At 40.1% G+C, this 26,659-nt stretch overlaps 1 protein-coding gene across 1 annotated transcript in view; it reads right to left on the bottom strand.

Moving 5' to 3' along the window:
- RAP1GAP2 (RAP1 GTPase activating protein 2) overlaps window positions 1-26,659 on the bottom strand; it is a 794,986-nt gene that overhangs the window by 532,039 nt on the left and 236,288 nt on the right. The window lies entirely within an intron of this gene.

Below are 26,659 nucleotides of genomic sequence, written 5' to 3'. Positions count from 1 at the left end.
GGGAGGGGACATGCCCCCCTCCCGCCGCCATCCGGTGCTTCTCCGGGCTCCGCCGTGCCATCGGGGGCCCGGAGAGATGATCGCCATCCACCGGATGTGAAGCATAGAGATGACTGGTGATCAGATGGTCACCAGTCATCTCTATGACCGACGGAGGCCCGGGCGCGATGTGATGATGTCACGCCCGGGTACCCGTAAGTAAATAAACCGCAATTGCGGCTAGTAAGAATGAGATCTGTGAATTTTTTTTCACGATCTCATGCTTTCCAGCCTGGAGGAGACATGTGGTGTCTTATTGACCCAGCATCTCTCCTTAAAGAGGACCTGTCACACACTATTCCTATTACAAGGGATGTTTACATTCCTTGTAATAGGAATAAAAACGGTCGGAAAAAAAAAAGTGTAAAAAATAAATACGTAAAATAAAAAAAAAAAAATTAAAACGCCCCTGTCCCCGGTAGCTCACGCTCAGAAGCGAACGCACATGTAAGTCCCGCCCACGTGTGTAAACGTCATTCAAACCACACATGTGAGGTGTCACCGCGTGCGTTAGAGCATGTGGAACAATTCTAGCACCAGACCTTCTCTGTAACTCTAAACTAGTAACCTGTAAAAAATAAATAAAGCATTACCTATGAAGATTTTTAAGTAACAAAGTTTGGCGCCAATCCACGAGTGTGCACAATTTTAAAGCATGACATGTTAGGTATCTATTTACTCGGCGTAACATCATCTTTCATATTTTACAAACAAATTGGGCTAACTTTACTGTTTTGTTATTTTTTAATTCATGAAACCATTTTTTTTCCAAAAAAAAGGCATTTGAAAAATTATTGCGCAAATACCGTGCAAGATAAAAAGTTGCAATGACCGCCATTTTATTCCCTAGGGTGTCTGCTAAATATATAATGTTTGGGGGTTCTGAGTACATTTCTAGCAAAAGAATGATGATTTGTACATGTAGGAGAAAAGTGGCAGAATAGGCCCGGTAAGGAGGTGGGTTTTAAAGCCCTGTATTGAAGTGGTTAAAGATGATATTAATTGTCCCACCTCACCAAATGCACTAAAGGCATGTAGTGCTACCCCCCTTGAGGGCCGCTTAAAGATACTGTACCCCAATAGTTGCCCTGACCTTGCAAGTCTTTTGACACCTCTGATGCCCTGGGTTCTGTCATTTCCTGAAAGAAGTGTGAATGCAGACGCAGAATAATTCAAACAGACCAATTAAGTTTTACCTTTTGTCTTTAAAGTAAACAGTTTTAGTGACGATAAATCAGACCAGAACATGATGGGTAGAATTGTACACTTTAAAGGAGCAGGCATATAAAGGATCCACAATAATTCCCGGAGTAAACAACAATATAACAATGTCGACCAATTGTTGCTTATGGTTGCAGGAAAGAAAAAAGGTAGGAGAACGACCAATTCTGTAGTCAAACTACTCTCTGCTTCCTCCTGATGCCACAGCCCCCTGACACAGTTACTTAATGCAGACTAGCACCTAATACACAAATTAATAACCTAGTCTCTGAGGCCGCATACACACAATCAGTCCATCCGATGAGAACGGTCCGAAGGACTGTTGTCATCGGTTAACCGATGAAGCTGACTGATGGTCTGATGTGCCTACACACCATTGGTTAATGAACCGATCGTGTCAGAACACGGTGACGTAAAACACGACGTGCTGAAAAAACCGAAGTTCAATGCTTCCAAGCATGCGTCGACTTGATTCTGAACATGCGCGGGTTTTTAACCAATGCTTTTGCATACTAACGATCGGTTTTGACCTATTGGTTAGGCGTCCATCGGTTCAATTTTAAAGCAAGTTCTCTTTTTTTTGACCAAAGGATAACTGACCGATGGGGCCCACAAACGATCGGTTTGGACCGATGAAACGGTCCTTCAGTCCGTTTTCATCGGTTTTGACCGACCGTGTGTACGCGGCCTAAGTGTAACAGAGTTCTTAGGTGTTACGTTCCTGTGCCTTGTGGAGGAGTAAAGAGAGTTCTGATGTTAAAGCAAGAGTCTTGAATCTTTAGCTAGCAAAAATGTTGGGGCTCAAAGTGATAGTCTAATATTTACATCCAGTAGCACCCGTATATGACAAATGTCTTCTGAAATGGGTGAGGCAAAGTAAAGGTGTCTGCATGTAGTGTCCTACATAGAAAGGGGGGGGGTCGACTATTGCACCATCGTCTAGTCACCTTAAAGCAGAAGTGCAGCAGATTCAGAATGGCAATTGAAGGGACAGTACTGTAAGCCGATTAGGGTTTATTAAATTGCACAGTACACATGGAGCTCGCTCGTAGGAAGAAAGAGTACAGGGTTGATCTTATCAGTATGTTTTTGCTATTTTGCTATCCACTCAGGTGCCGGAGTGGTCTTTGACCAAACTTTATTTCTTTAACTGCACTAGAGAAAGGTGAGATTAGAGACTGACTGCTGACACGAGTGATGTCTGGATTAGAAAACTGTCTGGACAGAACCACACATTTTCAGGAGGTAATTCCCTGTTATATATTTTAGCTGTGAGTTTATCTGTTTGTGTTGTGTGTACCTGAGCTTCAGTGGGATAGATTTGGTTGAATTGGCAAAAGCTGGAATTTATTACTATTGTGATACATTTTACATATACAGAGCTATACAATGGGCATATTGCTAGACAATAGTTAGCCTTACATCTTTGTGGTCAATTTGAAAGCTAAGTATATAATAGACCTGTGCGTCACATGAAAAACAATACTATACCTAAAAACCACCAATGTATACCAGTAATCCAAAATTAAATACAACCTTGCTGCCTGCCATAAACTGCTTCCTGAAGATGTCATTGTGATGAAACATGTAGAGGAGGAGCTTCCGAAACATGTTGGCTCCTGGTTAGGGCCGAGCGTCGATGCAAGTTCCGAGTTAATCTTGCAGGCTGTATTAGTGCTGATGGGCCACAGTTTATGTAGGGGGCCATTTGTTAGTTTTTTATGTTTCCTCAAATTTAATACATTTGCTACACTATGAAAACCTTTTTTTTTTTTTGCATATCTGATATACATTAGTGCCATAAGGGAAGAGAAGTTTACATCAACTAAAGGTGGTTTCCTTGGTCACGTGAGGAGTGGAATGAAATGCATATTGATCACTTTTAATTACGGGTCACTGGCAGTCTGGTGAGTGATTAGCTAACATATTGATCACTGGGTGTCACAACAAGGTATGATAAAGAAGATTTGGATTGGGTGCTTTTTATGGACTCCATCTGGTTTTTGGACATTCTTATTTGATTTGTTTTTTGCACATATTATAGTGGGACTCACCATTTTTAGTCACTGTCTCTAAATATACTGTATACAACAGGCCTTGAATAACTAATATTTTCTGCACATATTGATTTGTATCATATAATTCATGAATTGTTAAACTGATAGGTATTATATACAATATTTATGGAGTGAATTTTATATGTTTAGATTTATATATTTTACATTTATTTTGCACATAAATTAGTCATCGCTTAGTTAGGGTTTAATTTGTTTTAATTTGAAATATAAGATGGTTTTGAATATGCCCCAGTTTTCTCAACATGTAAAAATTTGGTTGGAAAATAATGTATTTTTTCGAAAGACAGGAAAGGGACATCTCCATTTGTTGAATGAATAAAGAATGATGAGCGCAAACTGAAAATCTAAAAGTGAATATAAAGACAGTCCATAGGGGACTGATAACAATCAATAAAGATATGCAGTGAATTCAAAATTAGTGAAATAACCCAAAACTGATAATAAATCCAAAAATAAAAGTCCAAATATATAAATCAAAGTTTGGATAAATCAATCTAGTGTGCCAGTGATAAACAAAACTTCTGCACTTCGGGCATCAATGTGGACAATCTTGATAACTCTTTGCTTAGCCTGGGCTCACAGTGCGCTTACCTCCAGACACTAGGTCATGCGTGTCAACGAAATCCTCCCAAAACTGGAACAGAATCCAAACAGTGGGTAACACGTGTTGCACGGAATCTTCCCAGTGCTGAGATAGAATCGAGGGGCGTTCTCTGTATCCAATACCAGTATAGGTCCAGGCGCAGGCGAAGTCGACTCCACAGGATAGCCACAAGGTGTATCAGGAGCAAATGTAGAAATAAAAAGCTCTCATGGTGAAGTATGCAAGCACTTTAAAATTTAATAAAGGTAAAAATGTGCTTACATTGAAAAAACGAATAAAACGCCAAACAGCGGCACTTCCAGTGGACGGTCAGGGTGTCACGTCACTTCCGGTCACATCTAACCTTATGCATTACGTCACGACACTACTTCACCATGAGAGCTTTTTATTTCTACATTTGCTCCTGATACACCTTGTGGCTATCCTGTGGAGTCAACTTCACTGCGCCTGGACCTATACTGGTATTGGATACAGAGAACGCCCCTCGATTCTATCTCAGCACTGGGAAGATTCCGTGCAACACGTGTTACCCACTGTTTGGATTCTGTTCCAGTTTTGGGAGGATTTCGTTGACACGCATGACCTAGTGTCTGGAGGTAAGCGCACTGTGAGCCCAGGCTAAGCAAAGAGTTATCAAGATTGTCCACATTGATGCCCGAAGTGCAGAAGTTTTGTTTATCACTGGCACACTAGATTGATTTATCCAAACTTTGATTTATATATTTGGACTTTTATTTTTGGATTTATTATCAGTTTTGGGTTATTTCACTAATTTTGAATTCACTGCATATCTTTATTGATTGTTATCAGTCCCCTATGGACTGTCTTTATATTCACTTTTAGATTTTCAGTTTGCGCTCATCATTCTTTATTCAGACCTTTATTTGTTGTTAGCACATTTTAGATTTGAGCAGCATTTTGTTTTTCACTGGTCACTTTTAATTTTCACTGTTGGCTAGCGCTTTAGTCACCCACTTGTCTATTCCATTTGTTGAATGTATAAATACCATACATGATTGACATGAATGTGTTCTGCTCATAAAGTTTTATTGGGTTGCATGTCCTTGATATATGTGTTAGTGTGCTTCATTACTCATTACTGCAAGCTAACGAAGGTTATCAACACCTCAGCAGAGCAGTTAGCATGCATTGATTATATATTTTTTCTATTCTAACTAGGCTAACAAGGCCCAAAATAATTTATTACACATCTGAGCTGTTTGAAAAGAATGTCTGCCTTTCAATTTAAATATATGAGTGTAACTATGCTTGGCTTGTGTTATCAAATTTGTCATGTGGCCAATATATGCAGAATTAGGGTGATTTCATTACAAGAGCTAATGACTCTACTCCCCTGCAGCATTCTACATTTTGTAGTATGTATAAAGAACCTGTTGCTGCATTTTACCTAAGCTGAAAACTGTGGAAGGCATAGTTACGGCGGCGTAGCGTAAATGGGCCGGCGTAAGCCCGCTTAATTCAAAGTAGGCTGGTAGGGGGCGTGTTGTATGGAAATTAATCGTGACCCCACGTAAATGACACGCCTAACGAACGGCGCATGCGCGCGCATGCTCACCATGCTCAGCATCACATCGAATTTTCTCCCTAAGTTACGCAGGCTCAATGCTTAGTCGACGTGAACGTAACCTACGCCCATCCCCATTCACGTAGACTTACGCAAACGACGTAAAATACGACGCTGTTCCAACGTTTCCGACGTCCATACCTTAACATGACTTACCCCAGCTTTATGAGGGGTAAAGTTACGCCGGTCGTACGCCTTACGGAAACAGCGTATTTTAATACGCCGGGCGCTAGTATGTTCGTGAATCGGCGTATCTAGCTCATTTGCATATTTGACGCGGAAATATACGGAAGCACTCCTATCGGCCAGCGTAAATATGCACCTAAGATACGACGGCGTAAGAGACTTATGTCAGTCGTATCTTAGACAAATTCTGGCGTATCTGATTCTTTGAATCAGGCGCCGAGATACGACGCCTCACATTCGGACTTACGACGGCGTATCTGGAGATACGCCGTCGTAAGTCCTTTGTGAATCTGGCCCCTGGTGAGTATAAGCAGCCGGGAGGGGGGGACATAATATGAACCTGTTGTTTTGCCCATCAGTAAAGTGCTACTCAAGACAATAACATTCTGTCTTCCATATACTAAAAGTTTTAGGGGATTGAAATGCATGGAGCAAGTTCTGATTAATTGAGCTGGAAGTTCTAATGCTAATCATGATTTTGAGCAATACACTCCGCCACAGAAAGCTTTCATTTTGGTGCTAGAGTTTCATGCTAATTGGATTGCTTGTCTTAATGATCTTTCCGAGGCCCATATGAAGCCTCGTACACATGTCCGTTTTGCTCGTCGAGTTCCTTGTGAAGCCGCCGAGGATCTCGGCGAGCCAAATTTTCCCATTGCCGTTGAGGAAAAAGAAGACATGCTTTCTTTTTGGCCCGACGAGATCCTCTGCGGTTTCCCCGTTGAAAAGTGTACACACGACCGGTTTTCTCGGCAAAAAAAACAAAACAGCAAGCTTCTTGCTGGTTTTTGCCGAGAAACTCGGCCATGTGTACGAGGCCTGACTCATGCACCCTTCATTCTTTGAAAGACAAAAGCAGCCTGGCTTCCTGCACCCACAATAGTTCCATACCTCCTAAATTTTGGAGATGGGAACAAGGGACACCTATTAGCAAATGTATTTAGGCATAGGATACACCCGCTGTCACACCCCCTTAAAGGAGAATTAGACAAAAAAAAAAGATTAGTTAAATTCATAAGTGTTTTTTTTTTTTTAACTATTACTATTCCTTTTTACTGGCTTGTGAAATGTACAAATGCAGCAGTTTAGAAACGGGATAAAAGGTTTATTACTGGGAAACCCTTTTTGAAAGATAAATAGTGCATTTTATATACTATATAGATCAGACTAAAATGAGGGATAAATGAGAAGGAAAGAGGGACAGAGGGACTTTGTTCCAAATCAGGGATAGTCCCTCAAAATCAGGGACAGTTGGGACCTATGGGGTTCTGTCACTGCTGCTACACCTCAGTTTCCTAAGCAAAAGATGTATAAATAACAAAATTAGCATTTACTCCTATACTTGAATCACAAACCTTCATCCAATTTCAGAGACATCTGATATTGCAGAAATGGTATACTAAGGTACTATTATTTTTTTATTGATGCCCAAGGTGCAGCAGCCCATGCACCCTCCAATCTCTGTAGGACCAAAAACAGTCTGGCCTCCTGTACCCAATATAGTTCTGTCTTTGCTGCTTCTATTTTCAAGCAAAGTATTTCCATCCACCACTTCGATCTAGTACCACTTTCATGAAGGTATAAGGTACAAGTATCATATTCAATATTGTTTTTCAGATTTGACACAGTCTGGTATTATGCCTCTTCATTATGCCTCTCCACTGTGTATACAGTGGAGAGAGTGAATTAAAGTATGTTGTAAAGGAGTATGTAGGCGTTTGGCCTGGAAAACATTACCTATGAATCACGCTTATTATAGTAAATGTGCTTATTGAAAAGTTAAGCAGTGGATAGTATTGGTTGGCAAACAGCTAACTCGTGCTGGCAATATTATATATACTGTATACTTATATGTATATAGGACATACCTTCTACCCTGATTAAAGCGGATGTGCCAGTAAAAAAATATATTAAAAGCCAGCAGCTACAAATACTGCAGCTGCTGACTTTTAATATTAGGACACTTACCTGTCCTGGAGTCCAGCACCGTCCTCAGCAGAGGACGAGCGATCGCTCGTCTCTCTACTGCTCCCCCCGCCATCCTCAGTGAGGGAACCAGGAAGTGAAGCGCTCCGGCTTCACTACCCGGTTCCCTACGGCGCATGCGCGAGTCGCGCTGCGCCCGCCGATTGGCTCACACGCTGTGTGCTGGGAGCCGAGTGTTCCCAGCACACAACGGGGGACAGACGGGAAGTCAGGAAAAACCCGTCTTTTGTCTGTGATGTATGGCCGGAAGTGGGTGCAAATACCTGTCTTTAGACAGGTATCTGCACCCCCCTCCCCCCTGAAAGGTGTCAAATGTGACACCGGAGGGGGGGGCGGGTTCCGATCAGTGTGAGTTCCACTTTTGGGTGGAGCTTCGCTTTAAAGATTTTTTTTTCAATATTCATCCAAAAAAAAAAAATCACTGTAATGATATATATTGAAGGTAATTATAGGATATTTAAGGCACTGGTGTCCAATGCATCAATGCTTCTCTATATTATATTATGTACCCTCGAATTATAAAAAAATATTTCTCCACAAAGAATCCCTTGTGTGTGTCAGTTTATGTTGTGTATCCCTGTAATATGTCTGCATTTATCACCCCTACCCTCTAAATGTATCCCAGGGCATTTCAAGTAAAACCTAGTGCTCTTAATTTTAAATTGTAATATTTAAATTGAGCTATTTACTAAAAAAACATTTGCACTAGTATATCAAGTTTAGTTTTGACAAGCAGGGACCATGAAGACACATGTACTGCGTGTTGAAGAGTACTGGTGCATATGGCAGGTGTCAATAGTCCTATTTTCAGTGCTAGATTATCACCATGTATAAAGTTCTTTAATCAACAATCCTCTTCAAGTGTTCTTCTCACCAATATCTTAAATACTGACCAGATAGAGACCCCTTTTGTATAATGGGTCAGATCACACTTGTGCTCAACGACAATCAAGCGTCACTCTTTCCTCTTCCCTCCACTGCTTGTCATGCCTTCTGTTCAATAATTACTCATGGACATATTGAAAACAAAAATAATCATAGCGTGATATTATCAACCAACCACTACTTGTTTATGTGAGCACAATAACTAAAGTGTGGGGAGCACGGTTTTGGTTTGATAGTATCACGCTATGATGATTTTGTTGATTGATTTCTGTTGTGCACAAGTTTGATTTGACCCATTAGGCCGGGTTCACACTTGTCCGACAAACGTTCCGACATTAGGAGCTCATGTCGCATGACGTGTGAAAATCAATGTTTCCCTATGAGAGCTGTCTTAACTGGTCCGACACAAGTCGGTCCGACTTTGAAAATGCTCCCTGTACTACTTTGGTCCGACATTGATCCTACTTCAGCCCATTGAATATCATTGAAGTCGGACCAAAGTAGGAGCCTTGTCCTTACCATCCGACTTTTGACATCCGACATGTGATTACAGCAGCAGTAAAAATAATTTATCTCAGTCTGGGATTGTTTTGATTGGTCAAAGAACAAGTCAGACTATCACAAAGTCGGATCAAAGTAGTATTCTGTTCATGAAAGTCGGATGGATGTAAGACCAATGTAGGACAGATGTCGCAGAGCGAAGTAGGATGAAAGTTGTACTGCTGTCGTGTAGTATAGTGTGAACCCAGCCTTATACAAGAGAGGTCCTACTATATTGGTAAGAAGATCACTGGAAGATAATTGTTGATTAAGGAACTTTGTGCATGGGGATATTCTAGCCCTGGACTATCATTTTGAGACCTTTTTGGGGAAAGAAGGACTCTAGCATCTGGGATAATACTTTCTTCGAGGATGATTAAAAATGTATATATTCCATTTGCCGATTTGCACCTTGTTATATGGCAAGTGTTCAAATTGAGGAGATGGAAATGGGGTTGGTTCAAACTTTTTCACTACATTGAGAAAGAATCAATTGCTGGAAAAAATTGAAAATTATAGAGAGCTTTGAAGATTCAGTGTATTCTAAACATGCTCTACTCTGAACTGCACAATAGCCTTTTCTGAAGAAAAATTCTGCATGGGATATAACACAAACTATATCAATTATTATATAACAAACTAAAAAAAGATGGTTAACCACATTTTTTGACCTGTAAAGTTTGTTATTTGGATATACTGTAACTCCTCTCCTCACAAGTCTCAGTCCTAAAGTAGCTTAACCCTTTGGCTGCCAGACCCTGTGCTCCATTTTTACACTCAGATGCCAGACCATTTTTGCAATTTTTCCTTTGCTTTTTTATTTTTCACTTATAGCTTTCAGAGTTTGTAAACTGACACCCCAAATCATATATTTTAAAAGTAGGATAAAAAGATTGTGCTACTGATTTTTAAAGTCCCACGATATTTGCGCAAATGTTTATTAAAACAATATTGTCGTAAAAAAATACACCAAAATAATTATTAGCAGATAAAAACACACAATATTACAAAATTTCTCCTAAACTCCTGCTAAATATAAAAGTTTATTCTGTGTTGAGTTTTCATTATTTCACTTACAGCTTATAGAGTTTGTAAAAGATCCACCAAACCATATATTTTCTGAAAGCATATGACCTCTAGAATAAAAAGAAGGTGCTACTGATTTTTTAGGCCCCACGGCATTTGCGCAAATATTTATCAAACAATATTTTCTCGAACAATACACTAAAATCATTAATAGTGGGTACATACATGGCAAAATTTACAAAATCCATGCTAAATTCCTAGTAAATATAAAAGTTAAAACTGTATTGAGTTGATAAATAAAAAATATTTGTACGTTTTAAATTGCACTTTTTTGTGAAATGGTGAAAACTAAAAGGTACACAAAGCTGTAAATAAAAACACTTTACTCGGATGTGGTCCCGGAGGAGGCGACCAGGGTGGCTGTTTCTAGGACGTTATTCCAGGCTAGAAAACTGATACTATTAGGGTGGAAGTCTGTCTCCCCACCGACCCACTCGTCCTGGATTACCCATGTGGGAAAGGCATTAGTAATGGAGAAATATATCTACCAACATAGGGGGTGTCCCGGCAGATTTGAGAGGATCTGGGGGCTGTGGTTAGATACGCCGGGTCTGAGCCCTGCGGAGCTGGTCATGACCAGACTATTGAGGTGCCTATAGACATGCGAAAGTGGGGGATTGCGGAGGCATGGTGAATGTACTATTGCTGGGGGGAGGGGGGGCATGTACAGTGGATACTGGAGAAGTGAGGGACCTGCTTATATGTGTTTTATGTGTATGTTGTACATTTCGGGTCGTATCATGTATATGTGCAGTGGAGAGATGTATTTTTTGTGTAAACCTGTGAATGTTTTAATAAACACCTTTCTGATTTAAAAAAAAAAACACTTTACTCAAAGAATCTGGTAAACACAACATAACTTACAAAATTCTTGCTAAATTGCTACTTAAGCATCGTTCACATGTGGCATACTAAAGTGTATGTCCATGGAGGGCCATGTTTACCTCCACAGGGATACACAGGTGTTCCGTGCATCCCTGTACAGGCAGTCCTATTTATGTCAATTGGGATGCAACAGCTGCACAGGCATAGCTGCTGTTTGCCAATCTGCCATCCGTGTGGGTGTGGGTACATGACAATGAGATCTCAGGGACATGCATGCGGACTTACATGGATGTAAAATTGGGAGCAACAGCTCTGTTTATGCAGCTGCTACATCCCAAATGACATCAATGGGACTGCCCGCACAGAGATGCACGGAATACCTGTGCGTTCCCCATAAAGGTACGCTGTGTATGCCCTGTGGGAACAAGGCTTTAGGCCCCTTTTCCACAAGCACACCGATTGGATCTGCCTGTCTATTTTTCTGGCCCAATTGAACCACCCATTGTTCTCTATGGAGAGGCTAATGTAAAAGAGCATGTGTCCCTTTACACCTGCCTGCATCCGATCCAGCCCAGTCTGTTAAAAACAGACGGATTGGGATTCCATCAGGTGGAAGGGGGGGTAATCAGTGCTGGGGGGGAAGAAGGGGATAGGAAAAGAGAGTGGGGGGGCCAATTTAAGATAAAACTTAGCGGCTAGAGGGTGGAGAGGCAGGGGTCAGGGAAGTGGCAGCATGGGTGAGGGTCACATTAGAGGTTAATAACTCTGATCAGTGAGTTGTAATTTGCTGATCAGAGCATTTTTGAAGGGTTGGAATCTGAATTTTATGCAGCAATATGAATATCATAAAAGAAACAAACATTTTTGAAATGAGCAATAAAAATCTTACAGCATGTTGGCAGCTTTTAAAAACTGATACCCAATAAATATGGAAAATGTAACATTCATATAAGTATTTAAAAGAGCAGCCAGTAAAATATATATTTCCTTTCCATGTATTTTTAATTGATGAAAGTGTCCCTTTTTATTTAACCAACTGTATTGAAGGAGTAAGTTAGAACAAAAATGGCTTCATGGAAGTGACTGTGAAATGAATTCATGCAAAATAACATCTGTTCGTGTTTTGGTTAATATAGACGGATCCCACTGATTATGCTCTGTACTGCTGAGGTTGAAGGAGCCCTCATCATAGAAAATAAAGCCTTTCACTAAAGCGAATGTCCACCTGCTTTTTTCACTAAATATAATTACACATTTAAATAGAATGCTCTGAATGAAGAACATTCTTCTTAATTTTATGGCCTTTTTCGAGCTGTATTTGTAAATGTTTCAAAGAAAAAGTTTGACTGATGGTCAATTCATTGACAACTCAATTACTGACACGGCTGATGTCTTTTATGTTATAATTTTCTTAAAAACATATTATTTTGTGGTTTACATAGTATATGGGAGATTGCTAGTTTCAGACAACCCATAGCAGGGTTTGGTGATGAAGCCTGACATTCCATATGCCAAGCAGGTAGATGGGAACGTCACTATTTCGTATACCTATCCTATTCTATCTATAGAAACTGCACAATCTTCTTTGAAGCTACGACGAGTAGTATAATTTTTGATGAGGAAGACAAGGGGCCATACTAAACTGCATTTTTTTTTTTTATCCATAAAGTCTTTCTTTTGTTGGAATATGAATAATTTATGACATATTGAAATTTGTGTATTGCTAATAGGTTATGGCCAATAGGAAATGAATCCCATGCTAACTACAGTAAAGGCAAGAGTTGATAATCAAAGATGGGATGCGATTCTTTATGTCCAGTATTACTATACCACTGCAACCACCACCAGTCAATCATTCTCGAGTCTTAAAGCTGGAATTCAGCTAAGGTTTCTATTGCATATTCCTTACCTGTTGTAAGTATGCATATTCCTTACCCGAGGGACTGCTTTGGAAGTAGAGAATCACTGCAGTAGTCAGCACTATTACAGTGATCGCTGTGATCTTCCGTGTACTGTGCCAATTGGCTATTTTTCTAAATAGTGAACACAGGGGTCACTTGGCATAGAATGCCTTGCACGTCAAAATGAATACAAGGTGTTCTCTGATTTTATTCAGTGGAGAGGCAGGGCAGTGATGTCATGATCTTTACCTCGTCCAATCAGAGAAAACCCTGTATATACTGAGAAAAAAATACAAAGTGTTCTGTAAATGGCAGCTGTGCTGAGCATGAAGCCACTCTGTGTTCATTATGCAAAAGGGAATGTGCTGGGCACAGGACCCAGTACACCATAGTGAAAACTGTAATAGAACTGACTACTATAGTGATTCTCCAGTTCCACAGAGATAACCTAGACATAGAATAAGCATACTTACAATGGACCACGCTGGAGCAATCTATCTATGCAAAAGCCTCATCTGCAGTTGAGCTTTATTATGTATCCAAGTCCATTTGATTTGATTTGTTAGTTTTTATCTGAGCAGGCAGATGACCGACCTGTCAGAGCACCGCTCTCCCCTATGGGGGATCAGATGACAAAGGACCGTAGAGTCCGTTGTCACCCGATCCACCAGATGGATGGAAAATAGGGTTTCCTCCGTCACACTTTGGCGGGTCGGGATTCAGCGGGCATGTCACCGCAGACACCTGTGGCTCCATAGAGGAGCATGGAGCGCCCGTTCAGCTCCACCTAAAAAACTGGCAGGCGGACCTGAACGGTCCGCCCGTGTAAAAGAGCCCTAATTTTGTTGTTTTTTCTCCCTTTGTCCTATTGGGGAGATTTTTCTTTACTTTCTGTCCTTAGATACAACATGAAGTGAGAAAAATCTTCCTTTGGACATTTGAACAAGATTTCCCCATATTCTTGTTCCAGAGACAACTCAAGCATTTAGATTTTTCATCACTTTCAATGCTGGTGACAGTGTTCACTGGAGAAAATAAAGAGGGGCAATTTCCCCAGAGAGGAGACATTAATAAAAACCTAGTCAATATTCCAATCGCACACAGACCTGGATTAATGGCTCGTAGAAAGGAAGTGGGTGCTGAAACGATCCCCAGCTGGGCACTGGAACCATCAAACAGTTAAAAAATATTCGCCAGCACACCACGGATCGCAGACAGCGTCCAAAAATTTAATACAAATAAGGCATTACAAAAAAGTGCAACATTTCGAGGCCACGCAGGACCTCTTCGTCAGGCAAGTAATCCTCTAATAATTAATAAAAACCTGACATGGGTTTTAACCCCTCACCACTCTAAAATGGTTTTAGGTATCATATAACTCTGCATAATAATAGTGTAATAAGACCTGATATCTATATAATGTATCAACACACTGTTGTTTTGGATTTGCTGTCATGTCTTTCAGTTATTTCTAGCATGTCAAGGTCTTTCTGTGTAGTTGCTGTTGAGTCGAGGAAGCTGATTATTTCCCAACACTGGGCCCCTTAGGCACCAGTTTGTCAAATTGAAAACGGTATGGAAAAAGTGCGATAAATAAGATTATTATTTTTTTAGAAGAATACATAAAGGCAGCTTGCTTCTTTCTTAAAAAGAAATGCATAACCAACCATTAATATGTGCAATGCTACATTTAAAATAAGGATATGAATGCTACCCAACTGTGATTGAAATTAAATCTGTAACTCAGAAACTAACATGCTGTATGCAGTTATGTGCTTAGTGTTAACAACTAGAATTTGTTCTCTTTCCATGAATAAACGTATACTTTGACTGTAAAATACTAGGGATTCCTAAACAGTCAATAGGCTGAGGGAATTCACAGGAGAGCTGAGGATGGCTGTAGGGGGCTGGATGAGGGCGGAGATAGGAGGAGACATCGGAGTGGATGCGCTTTGTTTACTGTGCATGCAAGACCGGTAGGCATTACACTGTGCATGCACGAGATTTCACAGAGCAACGCAGAAGAACTTCAGCCAGGGATTCAATTGCCCTCAGTAAACATGCCCGGTTACACAAGAAGCATGGGGGATGAAAAAGGAGCAATTTGACAAATGTAAGCTATAAAACAAAAAAAATTCAATACTGTTGTATTTTTTTGTATTCTGTGTGTTTGGTTGTAGTTCCTTCTTAAGAATATCAGTTTTGGGAGGACTGACTCACTCACTATTGTGAACAGCTCATTGCCCCTCTGTGAACAGCAGTAGGCAACACTGATGCAGGGGGCAAGCTTTATGCCAGAGATTCTGAATGAACAAGAAATGCTGTCTTGTGTATCACGATTGGGGTAAACTACTAATCATTCTCACTTCATTCTTTTTTTTTATAAAAAGACAACATTTCCTTGACCAGATATACACAATGCACTAAATGCACTAAGCTCCCATTCAGGCTTGAGCATGAGCGTAGCCAGACAATTTAGAGTGTAGTTTAGATTTATTTATTTTTTATACATAAAGCAGAGCTAAACGCTTCCTATCTTTACAACCAAGGAATCTGCCATCCAAGCCTCTGTTTGATCTCTAGTTGCCATGGTTCTACTACCGTGATCAAATATGACACCAACCATTTTAAGACTTGACAGTTTAGTTAAGAGTAAAATCAAATGTTGCAGTTATCATTTATGGCATGTCTTGAATGTAACTGTTTTGGGAAACCATTAAATGGATGGGTTTGGTTCCACTTTAAATACAGAGTAAGAATAGCATGTTTTTGGCCTTATACTGTAGATGTAAATGTGACCACCTGAAAAACATGGAAATGTGAATTTTTCAATCGCACTTCCGTTTATGGCACCAAAAGAAGGCCAAGTTATGTACTTTTCTGAGCTTCACACAACGGTCTACAAATGGCACATTGCTCTGTGTGAATAGGAAAAACTATAAAAGGAATCTTTACTTTGAGTGTTGTCACATTTTTGGAATTGCGCAACAAAATGCTGAGGTTTGAATGGGGATGGGGCATGTTTATAAAAGCACAGAATCTGACATTCAGCAAACATTCTCTGCAGATGAATCTTTCAGGTCCATGTGTTTTACAATACATTGATCGATTCTCCACCAGAGAAGGTTTGGGGAAAGTCACATTCACTACTTTATAAAATAGACCCCTAAGCCCCATGTACATTTTTTTTTGAATCAAAAAGCAAGTTTATTGTATACAGATAGGAATACAATCATATAATTGTACACAGACAGATCAACATTATTTGCAGTTTACAGGGAAGAATCAGGATATAATCCTATATCCAACATATCCATAAACAGTACAATCATGAGAAAATGTTATACTTTACAGTACTGCATGTCATATGTAGCATCACCCTGGGAAACGTAATCTGACTGTGTGCAGATGCATCCGACTGCAATCTCAGGAGGTAAAAGAAAGTGAAATAAACTAAAGTTGGAAGGAAAGGGAGGAGGGTAAATAGGAGAGAAGGAGGAAAGAAAAGAGAAGAAGAGGAAAGAAAAAGAAAGAGAAAGAAAGAAAAAGAAAGAAAGAAAGAAAGAGAAAGAAAGAAAGAAAGAAAGCTGTGGACCTCTATCATATTCTCCGTGCCTTTTTAGGTTCTCCAATAAATGATGTAGCATGTTCCTCTCTCTCTCCCCACCCGCAGCACCATCACACTCCCTTTCACTAAAGTAAGATACTCTATCCCTGTAGCAATCTGTCTCTCACCAATTGCAAGGGACCCAGTCCCGGTACATCCAGCCATGGCTGCCACATAGAGTAAAACTTTTTTAAGGCACCCCGGTGTTGATATGTTAGTTTCTCACGTATTAAAATACTGTTAGCCTGTTTCACCCATTGCGCACCCGTTGGTACCCTAGGGGTGATCCATAGTTTAGCAATCTCCTTGCGGGCAAGATAAAGCAGTCGTAGCACTGCAGTATGGCCATTTGGTGACAGGTCAGGTAGTTCCAAGGCACCAAGGAGGCAGACCACTGGGTCAGTAAGAACTGGTATCTGAAACACCTGAGCTATAGTATCCAGAACAAATTTCCAATACCGAAATAGTTTGGGGCACTTCCACATCATATGCAGCAGATCTCCATTTTGTGCGGTGCATTTAGGGCACAAGGGGGTGTCTCTAAAGCCCCACTTGTGTAGCCTAGCTGGGGTCCTGTACACCCTGTGTAGTAGATATAAGTGGGACAGTCTCTGGGAAGCAGAGACTGAGACTAAGGGGGCAGATGTCAGACACAACTCCCAGGTTTCCCCGTCTATAGGTCCCAAGTCACGCTCCCACCCACGTCTACAAGGAAGTTTACTGGCATCATGTGTATGTTGAAGTAGCCTTGCATAGACCCGTGAAATCATGCCATTTCTATCCTCCGTGGAGAGCACATCTCTCATCAACGGGTGTGCTGTCACAACTAACGGGGAGAGTCTACTCTCGCACTGTACTGCGTGTCTCAACTGTAGATATTGATAGAATTGAGTGTTGTGTAAGCCAAAGTCCTCTTTCATGGCAGCAAAAGTTTTAAAGACATTACCAGAGAACAACTGGGTGACATAATGTATCCCTAGCATCTCCCATGAGCCGAAGCCCTTCAGAATAAAGAGTTCCCCCAGGTATTTATTTCTCCAGATTGGAGTGAACTGGCAGATTGATTTAAGTTTAAAAATACTTCTCACATACTTCCATAGTTTGTTGCCCCATGTACATTTAATCAAGAAGAAGAAATCACTACTTACTCTGCCTTACTGTTCTCTCTACTTTATTGGGCTGTCAAAAACACTCCCCTGGAAAATGAATTAAACGTCAACACAGTTCATTTACTTCGGTGCATCACAATTATGCCAAATTAAATAAGAGCGCCATCTAAACAGTAAATAATGACTTTCATTAGGATCACACTCAGTCTAGGCTCTCCCCTAATTACCTCTGTTAAAAGCTTAATTGTACTCAAATTATTGTTAACAGGCTCACTTCAAGGTATGCTTTGCTGACGCAAAACAAGGAGCTGTAATAGAAGTAGGTATGATAAATGGGAAGCAATGATCATTGACAGACATGTCAATCTTACCTAAAAGGTCCCTCGATTCTCTTAGGAGAAGTTCAAAAGTCTTCAAAATGATAAGTGAGGAAGTCCTGACATTTCGTGTTACATTTAATAAATGCAAGATTGAAGGTGTAGATAGTGGATATCTTCAGCTAACAGGGGGACTGAGACAATGTTGTTAACACTTCAGCAAAGTCATATTTTACTCTTTATGCCATATGCAGATTTTGTCCTTTTCATCTGAATGGTAATGATGTCTTCAATTTATAAGAGCATGAAAACTACCAATACCCCATTAACCTAACAGTAATAAAGTATTTATTAGTTTCATTAGGGATATTCCCAACAGAGCAGACTAGATTTGTCTTCTTAAAAGGAACTTCATGAAGTTGCAATTAGGCTTTTTTTGTGCGAAAGGACATTTTGTTCATGGTTCTTGTCTTGTTTTAGGTTTGTATCTTAGAGTAAAACATGCAAAAGAAAATAAAGGGCTTGATACATGTTTTTGTATTTTATTGTAATTGTATGTATTAGTATTTTGGCTTTGCTTTAGCCAGTATGGTGTAAGAGAATTACTATTATTTTTTCTTTTGTAACAATAAAGAATTACAAATAAAGAACATTTTAAAATAAAAAATAAAAAAACCCAAGAGAAACATAATATAAAATGCACACCTTTTCTAAGGTTAGTGCATATGAAGTGTATGTCAAGGCACATTTTTCAGCACATATATGGAAGGACCATTTCCTCTTTAGAAGAATTGTTCTGACATTTTATAATACAAAATTAAGAACAAAAAAAAAAATACATAGAGAAAAAAAAGAGAACAACATAACATAAAATGCACACATTTTATAAGTTCAGTAAATATGAAGTGCGCACTTTCAGCAACCTATGTAAGGGCCAATTCCCCATTATGAGATTTTTCTGGAATTTCATATACAGAATATTCCAGTGTATTTGTAAAACTTTTTTTTTTGTTTTGTTATAGATAGAGTGGGAAAGACCCTCTGTAAAGTTTTATTGCTGTCTGACTCAGTTGATTACCATTGTCACCAAGAGAGAAAGTAGGGTAAAAAAGAAAAGGTTGACATAACAAGAGGTGAGATTAAGTGTTCCAATGGAGACATTTGTTCTAGTGACAACTGCCTAAGGCCTTGTACACACGGTCGGACCAAACCGATGTGACTGGTCCAACCGTTTTCATCGGTTCACCGCTGAAGTGGCCTGATGGTCTGATGTGCGTACACACCATCGTTCCAAAAACCGATCGGGTCAGAACGCGGTGACGTCAAACACACAACGTGCTGAATAATACTAAGTTCAATGCTTTCAAGCATGCGTCGACTTGATTCTGAGCATGCGCGGGTTTTGAACCGATGCTTTTCTTACTGACCACGCTGCTGTTTCATCCTTGTCTGTTTATCCGCTATTGGACCCCGGCTTGCTCACACCCTGGTGGGGAAACTTGAGGACCGCGACCTGGTACTAGCTTGCAGCTAAATCCATCTCCACCATCAGGAGCTCTGGGGAAAACCAGCTAGCACTTAGACTCCACACCTCAGGGGAGCCTGTGTCATCTGCCAGAAGTGACTGCCTGTATGCCTGTCCTGCCACTGCTATTGCGATTGGTCTTCAAGCCCGATGCCTGATCATGACACTAGGACAGGAAGTGAAGGAAAATATCACCAATGGTACACTTTATCCAAAACTAAAACGAATGCTTATGCTTATGCTTTTTTCTTCAGCAGAGACATGGAAGATGGTTAAAATTGATGGGAAGATGGATGGAGCCAAATACCATTCTGGAAGAAAACCTGATGGAGTCTGCAAAAGACCTGAGACTGGGACGGAGATTTGTCTTCCAACAAGACAATGATCCAAAACATAAAGCAAAATCTACAATGGAGTGGTTCACAAATAAACATATCCAGGTGTTAGAATGGCCAAGTCAAAGTCCAGACCTGAATCCAATCGAGAATCTGTGGAAAGAACTGAAAACTGCTGTTCACAAATGCTCTACATCCAACCTCACTGAGCTCGGGCTGTTTTGCAAGGAGGAATGGGCAAAAATTTCAGTCTATCGATGTGCAAAACTGATAGAGACATACCCCAAGCGACTTACAGCTGTAATCGCAGCAAAAGGTGGCGCTACAAAGTATTAACTTAAGGGGGCTGAATAATTTTGCCCGCCCAATTTTTCAGTTTTTTATTTGTTAAAAAAGTTTGAAATATCCAATAAATTTCGTTCCACTTCATGATTGTGTCCCACCTGTTGTTTTATATCTTTATGTTTGAAGCAGCCTGAAATGTAGCAAAAGGTCGCAAAGTTCAAGGGGGGCGAATACTTTAGCAAGGCACTGTATACTGCTGTTCCCTTTACCACCCAGTACAAAACTGGGACAGTGCTGGGTGTGTCTGAGCATTGGTGGGTGGGTAGTTGATGGGACAAAGCTGTAGTAGGTGGGGTGTATTGTTCTGAGAAATGGAGGATATGTCTGAGCTATGATGACATCACTACCCATAATAGTGCAAGCAGAATTATGATGTAATAATCAACTACAGATAGGCTTGAAGAACAGGTGGTAGCGCTGGGAAGAATTCAGAAGCTGTTTTTCCTGCATTGTCTCCATTCTATGGACATAACATTTAATAGATTTTTGCATCCACTATATTCACTGTAATAATCTCTGCAACCTGTATCTGCTTTTTCTTCGGGAACATACAAAAACTAACACTGATTTCTTACTGCCCTATCGAGATGTACAGCAGGAACTCACGACCAAGCTGCTGGTATGAGGAAAACGGGTTAATATATAAACCCCTGTGAAACTGGATCTGTATTGAGGCACATACAATATAACTTGTGACTTACTGCCTGATATAAAGCCTAATAAAAGCTCCCCTCCAGAGTGAGCTCTGCTAAGAATAAAAATGGAAGGAAATTCATCTTCTCATGCATGGATCTCAGTAACATTTATGGCCTAGACTCTGCAAATTGAATGGGGAGATGGGAACAAATTTATCACTGATAGTGACATCAGTGATACCACTTAAGTCTTAAGTAATAGAGAGGAAAAGTAAAGGTATACTTTGCAAAATAGCTGCAACATTTTCCTGCCTAGAGGTAAAATATGCAACGGGGCCACTGGTTATATAGATACAGTCCTATGGCTTCAATTCCAATGAATGGATTTATTATTTCAAAATATAAATAGAAAAGTATCAAATACTATTTTTATTTAAAGAACCTCATGTTAATGAATGACTTTAATGTGTAAAATGTCAAACCTAACATTTGAAAAAAAAAAAAATAGAACAGAGTAGGAAGTGTTGAAACCCCTCTTATGTTTTTCCTCAGACTTTGATAGAGAGATTTCCACCTCACATGTCCTGCTGACAATGTTTACCAGATGGGAAGTAAGGGGAACTCTCCAACAGCAACACAGGCAGACAAAAAAATGTCTTTATTAGAAAGGCTAGAACCCCTGTCAGATTTGTATTGCTGTCTGTGCCCCTGTTGCAGATTTTTTCTCACTTCCTGTTTGGTACAACCAGAACAGAAAGTGAGGGTAAATTTCATCTTACAGAACCCTGGATAACATTAAAAACGATGTAAAAAAATATATATAAAAAAAGAGAGAATGGGAAAGGATCCTAAAATCCATATTTTTTTTTTGTTAATATCAACTGCAACAACAGGAAGCAAAAAGACGGCTATTGTGTTTCAGGGGCAAAAAATACCCTTAATTAGGGAACAATGTAGCAAAAAAGGGCCTATTGGACTCAAAGCAAAAACTCCTGAAGGAAAAATACCTCAAATGTGATTGGGCCTGCCCTATGACATAGAAGCTGGTGAGGAAGCTGCAGTGATCTATTGCCTTCAATATTAGGAGTTAAAGCGGGAGTTCACCCGAAATTTTTTTTTAACATTAGATTGAGGCTAATTTTAGTAAGCAGAATCGGGTGTTCTTTTTAAAATGAATGTAGTACTTACCGTTTTAGAGATCGATGTTCTCCCGCCGCTTCCGGGTATGATCTTCGGTACTGGGCGTTCCTATTTGATTGACAGCCTTCCGACGGTCGCATACAGCGCGTCACCAGTTGCCGAAAGAAGCCGAACGTTGGTGCGGCTCTATACGGCGCCTGCGCACCGACGTTCGGCTACTTTCGGGAACTCGTGACGCGCTGTATGCGACCGTCGGAAGGCTGTCAAACGCCCAGTCCCGCAGCCCATACCCGGAAGCGGCGGGAGAACATCGATCTCTAAAACGGTAAGTACTACATTCATTTAAAAAAAAAACAGCCGATTCTGCTTACTAAAATTAGCCTCAATCTAATGTTAAAAATTTATATTTTGGGTAAACCTCCACTTTAATGAAAGTATGCACATAATGACAAGTCTACATGGGGACACAGCATGATATTTTCATATACCTTTCCTCTCCTAGAAGACTGGGAGGCCTGCTGAAATTTATAATTGGACATTAATACTTTACGGGACACAACATTCATTATTAGCATCTCAAAAATGCAATTGTCAATATAAACTGAGATCATTTTTATTAATAGGGTTTGTTTACACATTTGTCGCCCTCAATGAGCGATCCACGGTGGACCACTTTTCAATATGGGGGGTGATGGGGAGGGTTGAAAGTTGGTGAAGAGATGTTATGTTGCTTCTTTATCATCTTTTTTAACTCCTGAAACCCGTTCCACAACCCTGTGCATTTTTGGCATGCAAAGCTGTCTAAGGTAGAGTGGTTGGGCCAGTCCAAAACACGTTTGTAATGCCCCCCAACCATAGGTGTAAACCTAGCATTACTGAATGTTGCGGACAGTGCTACAACAGTGCTATTATCTATTATGAGCTTTAAGAACTTCATGAAACATAATTAGGCATAGTATACTACAAAGTGTAAATTGCAGTGACTCATAACAAATCAATTTTCAGCCTGCTCCCAAAAAAAAAAAGTAAAACAAAAAAAAGCATTAAAGCTGACCAAAGTCATACATTTTTAAATCGTTTTTTTTTTTTTTGCGGTACTTTTGTTTGAATTGCAATTTTCATTGATTTTGGTGTCACACAAATCCACAGAAATCTTTGCCTGATTTTGCATTTCAATATTGACTTGCTTGTGAAGGAAGTATTCATGTACAGTGGAAAAGTATCACTTTAAGTTCACTGAGAGCCCATGGCCCATCAAGTGACTAATCAAATAAAGAATTCATGTGAAACACTGAATGAAGTAAATTAGGTATTAGGCATCATATTAGACATCACATTCCAGAACATTCTTGATTTATATTGTACGATAAAGCCGGGCGTAGAAAATTATAACATGAAAAGAGCTGAAAATGTGCCGCCAAGTTTTAACACGATTTCTTCTCAGTGATTGCTCAGGGACCACAGACGTCCTATGTGTATAGGCTTTGTAATTGCCTGCAATCCACTCAATAAAAGATCTGGAGTTTTGTCTTTAGGCTCCCCTGTCCCTTGGGCTAAGCACATTTATGTGGATCTTAAGAAAAGGCCATCAGGAATTCAAGGCGATAAGATCAACATTTTAAGCCAAATTGAGGCCTACTTTGCATCTCTTATGAGAAGGAGGTCTCACCTTAGTTTACATTTCTATTAACAAGTGTTACAAGTGTTACAAGTTTGAATTCCTCCGAAGAATAAACTAATCAGGAACGCAGGTACAAGTATTAACAACAATTATGGCTTATGTTGTCTGTATGAATGGAGATCAATTAGCTTTTAATAAAACTGGGAAACTTTGAAGACTGGCTGAAGTTTGTCTTCTGAATTCTGTGCACGTATATCAACACTAGATGTTAGAAAAAGGTGTGTTTTCATAAGAACTGTGATCATAAATGTCAGTATATGGTCTTGTACACATGGGACGCATCAATGATTACCCCGTGTGAGGGTTGTGTTTACCTACAGGTGTTTCATGCATCTCACTTCAGGCGGTCCCATTGATGTCTGCTGGGAACCTGCAGCTGCACAGACACAGCTTGAACCTGAAAGGTTGCATAAAATTGGGGCCGTCTATAGTGAAAATGTTGGTCATAACACCTGATACCTGTACTGGGACCTTGCTCTGATGGCCATTTTGGGCCTAAGACATGTGGACTACAGAGGCCTAGCTCTCTCCGTTACATCTGAGCACAGCCAGTGAGGGTTACCGAGAGGAGTGTTAAAGCGGGAGTTCACCCGAATTTTTTTTTTTAACATTAGATTCATGCTCATTTTGTCAAGGGGAATGGGGTAGTTTTTTTTAAAACGAAGCAGTACTTACCGTTTTAGAGAGCGATCTTCTCCGCCGCTTCCGGGTATGGTCTTCGGGACTGGGCGTTCCTATTTGATTGACAGGCTTCCGACGGTCGCATACATCGTGTCACGAGTAGCCGAAAGAAGCCGAACGTCGGTGCGGCTCTATACGGCGCCTGCGCACCGACGTTCGGCTACTTTCACAAAATCGTGACGCGATAGATGCGACCGTCGGAAGCCTGTCGGAAGACTGTCAATCAAATAGGAACGCCCAGTCCCGCAGCCCATACCCGGAAGCAGCGGAGAAGATCGCTCTCTAAAACGGTAAGTACTGCTTCGTTTTTAAAAAAACTACCCGATTCCCCTTGACAAAATGAGCCTCAATCTAATGTTAAAAATTAACATTTCCGAGTGAACCTCCACTTTAAGTATCTTTCATTATTATTATTGTTGATATAGACTTTATAGATATCTGTTGTTAGAATATGATATTCCTACTTAACCTCCCTGGCGGTATCCCCGAGCGTGACTCGGGGTGGATTTTCAATGCCAGGATCGGTATCCCCGAGTCACGCTCGGGGTAGCTGTGCAGAGTGTGCAGCGGCGCGGCTTACCTGCTCGCTGAATCCACAGACAAGTTACTTACCTTGTCCCTGGATCCAGCGATGCATCCCAGCTGTGTGAGCGAGCGGGTGCTTGCTCGATTCACAGTGTCGCCGTGTGCCGCCGATCTCCGTTCCCTGCGACGTTACGACGCACGGGGGCGGAGAACGGCGCCAAATTCAAAAAAGTAAACAAACACATTACATACAGTATACTGTAATCTTATAGATTACAGTACTGTATGTAAAAAATACACATCCCCCTTGTCCCTAGTGGTCTGTCCAGTGCCCTACATGTTCTTTTGTATAATAAAAACTGTTCTTTCTGCCTGCAAACTGTAGATTGTCCAAAAGTGTCCCTTTATGTCAAAAATTGTTTTAGAGCAGCTAGAAAACAGCGATAATAAATTATAATCACTTGCAGAATTGTGCGATAGCGATTTGTGGGGAAATTCGTCATAAAAAAATAAAAGTAATGACAGCGACAGTTCTGCAACTGAGCACATTTCAGTGATTTTGAGTTGATTACATTATTGAATAATTTTTATTATAATTATATTGTTATAATTATTTATTATATTATAATTTATAATTTTGTTTTAAAAAATAATTCATACCCGGGATGCCTACTACACTCTTGTTTGGTCAGATTTAAATGAGTTATTCCTAAGAATTGTAGGCCTACAGTATAAAATGCCAAATTTCCTTGCAAATAATTGTACCGCTTTTGGTACGTAATTCCAGACAGAATCATACCGCCAGGGAGGTTAAAGGAAATAAATGTAATTTCTTGTGCTAAGTAACTGTGTCTGTCTTCATAATTAACGTTGTATCATGCCTAGCATTCTCTGATAGGCTAGACTAGCAAACAAGGGAGTAGGGACAACCACACATTAATACTTTGATGTGATAGCTATATATTATAAGTTACAATAGAGTTTATATATATATATATTAGTGCATCGCTTTTAATAGTTATAAATACTCTTTAACACATTGCTAATCAAAGTGGACCTTCACCTCCTACTGCCAACCTTGCCTAGGAGACCATTACATGTCCCAGCTCCTGCAGCTTTCTTGCATAACCCTGTTACATATCCCAGGAGACTATAGGAGCAAGGCATACACAGTGACCCGAAGTGTGGATCTGATGGTTTATCATGAGGAACTAACTGCAAGAACCCAGAAGATACAGAAGGCTCCCAATGATGTAGGAAGGAAAGATGACCGGACAGGACCCGGCTTATGGCAGTGGAGCAGCGAATCAGCTATGCTGAATTTACTGGGTAAATGAGTATATGTTTTCTAAAAAGAACCGTGCAGAAGAGGTAAGAGGGGGTAGGAAAAACACAGAGAGCTAAAGTTCTTTTTTATTGTTCAGGCCTTGACCACTGAAAAGGTGTCTTTTTTTTTTTTACACTTCATAAGCAAAGCCAGATAGTAAATACAGACATGTTGTTTAAGGTTTGCTTTGTTTAGAAAACTGAAGCTATTTTTGCCTCTCTTCTGAAAGAAAAATCAATAGTTCTATAAATGGAACATTTTATTACTGCCACCAATAAACAACTGTTAGAGATTTGTAAATCAACAGTATATAACATATCAATACAATACTGTTGGGGATGTTAATAGATCTTACTGGAAAAACATGGCAAGAATTTAGAGAATTTATTTGTGGTAATAGATCTTGTTTTAGCAATTTTGACTGCTATTATATTTTGCTTACTTTCATATTATAATGTTATAGAATGTGTTCTGCAGGAATGAGTTTTTGCAGGAA

This window comes from Rana temporaria, chromosome 2 (assembly GCF_905171775.1).
Source record: "Rana temporaria chromosome 2, aRanTem1.1, whole genome shotgun sequence".
NCBI lineage: Eukaryota > Metazoa > Chordata > Amphibia > Anura > Ranidae > Rana > Rana temporaria.
The sequence above is the reverse complement of the archived record's forward strand: the minus strand, read 5'-3'. Positions and strand labels throughout refer to the sequence as shown.